Below are 6,000 nucleotides of genomic sequence, written 5' to 3'. Positions count from 1 at the left end.
GTGGCTGTATGACTAAGCTAAGTGACACAAGTGTGCGGCACAAACACCTGGCCCATCTAGGAGTGGCACTGCAGTGGCAGACAGGATGGCAGATTTAAAAAATAGGCCCCAAACAGCACATGATGCAAAGAAGAAAAAGAGATGCAATGAGGTACTGTAGCTGGATGGCCAAGCTAAGCGACATAAGTGTGCGGCACCAACACATGGCCCATCTAGGAGTGTCATTGCAGTTACAGACAGGATGGCACAAAAAAAACTTGTCCCCAAACAGCACATGATGCAAAGAAGAAATAGAGGAGCAAGATGGAATTGTCCTTGGGCCCTCCCACCCACCCTTATGTTGTATAAACAGGACATGCACACTTTAACAAACCAATCATTTCAGCGACAGGGTGTGCCACACGACTGTGGCTGAAATGCTTTTTTTGGGCCCCAACCAAAAAAGAAGCAATCAAACTGGCTCTACAGAGGCAAGATGTCCACGTCATCCTCATCCTCCGATTCCTCACCCCTTTCACAGTGTAGATCCTTCTCACAGAGTATTAATTCGTCCCCACTGGAATCCACCATCACAGGTCCCTGTGTACTTTCTGGAGGCAATTGCTGGTCAAGGTCTTCCCGGAGGAATTTATACAGTAATTCATTTGTATGAACATCATCTTCTCCACATTTAGTGGAAGTAACCTCCTACGCCGATCGCTGACAAGGTTACCGGCTGCACTAAACACTCTTTCAGAGTACACACTGGAGGGGGAGCAACTTAGGTAAAATAAAGCCAGTTTGTGCAAGGGCCTCCAAATTGCCTCTTTTTCCTGCCAGTATACATACGGACTGTCTGACATGCCTACTTGGATTCTGTCACTTATATAATCCTCCACCATTCTTTCAATGGTGACAGAATCATATGCAGAGACAGTAGACATATCAGTAATTGTTGGCAGGTCCTTCAGTCCAGACCAGATGTCAGCTTTCGCTCCTGACTGCCCTGCATCATCGCCAGCGGGTGGGCTAGGAAATCTTATCCTTTACCTCACAGCCCCAGTGGCGGGAGAAATTGAAGGACAAGCTGTTGAGGGGTCACGTTCCGCTTGAGTTGACAATTTACTAACCAGCAGGTCTTTGAACCTCTGCACATTTGTGTCTGCTGGAAAAAGAGATACAATGTAGGATCAAGCACGGTGGCCAAAATGTAGTGCTCTGATTTCAACAGATTGACCACCCTAGAACCCTGGCAAAGCGAATGAAGGGCTCCATCCACAAGTCCCACATACTTTGCGGAATCCTGGCAAAGCGAATAAAGGGCTCCATCCATAAGTCCCACATACTTTGCGGAATCGCTCCGTCTTAGCTCCTCCTTAAATTTATCCAGCTGCTTCTGCAAAAGCCTGATGAGGGGAATGACCTGACTCAAGCTGGCAGTGTCTGAACTGACTTCACGTGTGGCAAGTTCAAAGGGTTGGAGAATCTTGCACAAGACGGAAATCATTCTCCACTGTGCTTGAGTAAGGTGCATTACCCCTCCTTTGCCTATATCGTAGGTGGATGTATAGGCTTGAATGGCCTTTTGCTGCTCCTCCATCCTCTGAAGCATATAGAGTGTTGAATTCCACATCGTTACCACCCCTTGCTTCAGTTGATAGCGGGGCAGGTTCAGGAGTGTTTGCTGGCACGCAGTGACAGAATGCTGAAAGTGGCCCGCAATTTTTCGGGCCACCGACAGCATCTCATGCACGCCCGTCTCATTTTTAAAAAAAATTCTGCACCACCAAATTAATTGTATGTGAAAAACATGGGACATGCTGGAATTTGCCCAGATGTAATGCACGCACAATATTGGTGGCGTTGTCCGATATCACAAATCCCCAGGAGAGTCCAATTGGGGTAAGCCATTCTCCGATGATATTCCTCAGTTTCCGTAAGAGGTTGTCAGCTGTGTGACTCTTAAGGAAAGCGTGATACATAGCATAGCCTGCCTAGGAATGAGTTGGCATTTGCGAGATGCTGCTACTGGTGCCGCTGCTGTTGTTGCTGCGGGAGGCCATACATCTACCCAGTGGGTTGATACAGTCATATAGTCCTTAGTTTGCCCTGTTCCACTTGTCCACATGTCCGTGGTTAAGTGGACACTAGCTACAACCGCATTTTGTAGGACACTGGTGTCTCTTTTTCTGACGTCTGTGTTCATTCTCTGTATCGCCTGCCTAGAGAAGTGGAACCTAGATGGGATTTGATATCGGGGACACAATACCTCAAACAATTCTCTAAGTCCCACTGAACTAATGGTGGATACCGGACGCACGTCTAACACCAACATAGCTGTCAAGGCCTCAGATATCCGCTTTGCAAAAGGATGACTGCTGCCATATTTAATCTTCCTCACAAAGGACTGTTGGACAGTCAATTGCTTACTGGAAGCAGTACAAGTGGTCTTCCGACTTCCCCTCTGGGATGACGATCGACTCCCAGCAGCAACAACAGCAGCAACAGCAACAGCAGGCATACCACTCAAGAATCCCGGTTAGGAGAGGACTCCTCAGTCTTGACAGTGATACGGCCTGCAGGACTACTGATGTTCCTGACTGAGGAGGAAGTTGACGTTGAGGGAGTTGGTGGTGTGGCTTGCAGGAGCTTGGGTACAGGAGGAAGAAGGGATTTAGGTGTCAGTGGACTGCTTACACTCTTATCCAAAGTTTCACAACTTGACACTGACTTCTGATGAATGCGCAGCAGGTGACGTATAAGGGAGGATGTTCCTAGGAGGTTAACATCCTTACCCCTACTTATTACAGATTGACAGAGGCAACAGATGGCTTGACACCTGTTGTCCGGATTTGTGGAGAAATAATTCCACACCGAAGAGGTGGCTTTTTTGGCAGTTTGCCCAGGCATCACAATGGACTTCTTTATCCCATGGACAACAGGTGTCTCCCCCGGAGCCTGACTTAAACAAACCACATCACCATCAGAATCCATCAGAATCCTCATCCTCAACTTCCTCCTCAGCGCCAGCAACACCCATATCCTCATCCTGGTGTACTTCAACAGTGACATCTTCAATTTGAATATCAGGAATATCAGGAACTGGACTGTGGGTGCTCCTTCCAGCACTTGCAGGGGGTGTGCAAATGGTGAAAGGAGCCACCTCTTCCCATCCAGTGTTGAGAAGGCCAGGCATCACAACCGCCGACACACTTGGACTCTCATTGAGGAATTGTGATATCTCAGAACGCACAGTTCTTTGCTGTGCTCTTTCCAGCTTAATTTTTTCATTTTTCTAGCGTGAGGATGTGGGCTTCCATCGTCATGTGAAGCTGAACCACTATCCATGAACACAGGCCAGGGCCTCAGCTGTTCCTTTCCACTCCGTGTTGTAAATGGTATATTAGCAAGTTTACGTTACTCCTCAAACCATTTAAATTTCTTTTTTTTGGTTCTTTTTACTGAATTTTGGCTTTTTGGATTTTACATGCCATCTACTATCACATTGGGCATCGGCCTTGGCAGACGAGGTTGATGGCATTTCATTGTCTATGTCATGGCTAGTGGCAGCAGCTTCAGCACTAGGAGGAAGTGGTTCTTCTTGATCTTTCCCTATTTTATCCTCAAAATTTTTGTTCTCCATTGTTTTTTGGGAGTTATATAAGACAATGGGGGGTCGCTAACAGATTTCAGCAGCATTGCACACGCTAGGTCCCACTGGGAGTGTATCTTAGCTTAGCAGAATAGCGAACAAAAGATTAGCAGAATTGCAAATAGAAAATTCTTAGCAGTTTCTGAGTAGCTCCAGACCTACTCACAGATTGCGATCAGCTGAGGCCGTTTCGTTCCTGGTTTGACGTCACAAACACGCCCTGCGTTCAGCCAGCCACTCCCCCGTTTCTCCAGACACTCCCGCGTTTTTTCCTGGCACGCCTGCGTTTTTTCACACACTCACAGAAAATGGCCAGTTTCCGCCCAGAAACACCCACTTCCTGTCAATCACACTCCGATCACTACAATGATGAAAATTCTTTGTTCGGACGTGAGTAAATCTACTAAGTTTTGTGCTAAAATACTTACCGCATGCGCACTGCGTACCATGCGCATGCGCATTTTTGCCTTAATCGCTCCATTGCGAAAATCGTCAACGAGCGAACAACTCGGAATGACCCCCAATATGCGGCACAGGAATGACTGATGGACAGGACACTACCACTGGTCTGATGCAGCACAACACAACAACACTGTAAGGGACTTGTGGTTGTTGTTATAATTATTGGGGGTCATTCCGAGTTGTTCGCTCGTTATTTTTTTCTCGCAACGGATCGATTAGCCGCTAATGCGCATGCGCAATGGCCGCAGTGCGACTGCTCCAAGTAAATTTGCTATGCAGTTAGGTATTTTACTCACGGCATTACAAGGTTTTTTCTTCGTTCTGGTGATCGTAATGTGATTGACAGGAAGTGGGTGTTTCTGGGCGGAAACTGGCCGTTTTATGGGTGTGTGTGAAAAAACGCTACCGTTTCTGGGAAAAACGCGGGAGTGGCTGGAGAAACGGAGGAGTGTCTGGGCAAACGCTGGGTGTGTTTGTGACGTCAAACCAGGAATGAAACTGACTGAACTGATCGCAGTTGCCGAGTAAATGTGGAGCTACTCAGAAACTGCTAAGAAGTGTCTATTCGCAATTCTGCTAATCTTTCGTTCGCAATTTTACTATGCTAAGATTCACTCCCAGTAGGCGGCGGCTTAGCGTGTGCAATGCTGCTAAAAGTAGCTTGCGAGCGAACAACTCGGAATGAGGGCCATTATACGGCCGCAGTGGACATATAGCAGCAGCGTATATCGTCACTGTAATGACTGATGGACAGGACACTACCACTGGTCTGATGCAGCACAACACAACAACACTGTAAGGGACTTGTGGTTGTTATAATTATTATACTGCAGCAGTGGACATATAGCAGCAGTGTATATCGTCACTGGAATGACTGATGGACAGGACACTACCACTGGTCTGATGCAGCACAACACAACAACACTGTAAGGGACTTGTGGTTGTTATTATTGTTATACGGCAGCAGTGGACATATAGCAGCAGCGTATACCACTGTGACTGGCTGGTCACTGGAATGACTGATTGACATGACACTATCACTGGTCTGATGCAGCACAACACAACAACACTGTAAGGGACTTGTGGTTGTTATAATTATTATACAGCAGCAGTGGACATATAGCAGCAGCGTATATCGTCACTGGAATGACTGATGGACAGGACACTACCACTGGTCTGATGCAGCACAACACAACAACACTGTAAGGGACTTGTGGTTGTTATTATTGTTATACGGCAGCAGTGGACATATAGCAGCAGCGTATACCACTGTGACTGGCTGGTCACTGGAATGACTGATAGCCAGGACACTACCACTGGTCTAATGCAGCACAACACAGCAACACTATAAGGGACTTGTGGTTGTTATAATTATTATACGGCAGCAGTGGACATATAGCAGCAGCGTATATCGTCACTGGAATGACTGATGGACAGGACACTACCATTGGTTTGATGCAGAACAACACAACAACACTGTAAGGGACTTGTGGTTGTTGTTATTATTATTATATGGCAGCAGTGGACATATAGCAGCAGTGTATATCACTGTGACTGCCTCATCACTAGAATCACCTTGAAAAAGACCTCCTGGTCGAAACGCGTTGGTGTGAGGGCTATATACTACCTGAGGACCTTCCAGATCACCATTATTAAGATTGGGAGTACTTAAGAGGGGAGTCCCACCTTCGGTACAAGGAGGAGAAAAAGAAACTGCTACGGGCTAGACATCATCTAGGAAGATTGTAAGTGGGGTACGCTCACCCATCGACATTCCAATTTATCTATAATATGAATCATTTTTAAAAGATACCTTTATGTGCTTTATTGAATACTTAATTTGTCTGTTCTTTTCTTCATTATCCCTCACGGTGTGATATCGCTCGGGGAGAACTGGAAAAGAAGTA

The sequence above is a fragment of the Pseudophryne corroboree genome, chromosome 2 (genome assembly GCF_028390025.1).
Source record: "Pseudophryne corroboree isolate aPseCor3 chromosome 2, aPseCor3.hap2, whole genome shotgun sequence".
Lineage (NCBI taxonomy): Eukaryota > Metazoa > Chordata > Amphibia > Anura > Myobatrachidae > Pseudophryne > Pseudophryne corroboree.
This window is presented reverse-complemented; position numbering follows the sequence as displayed.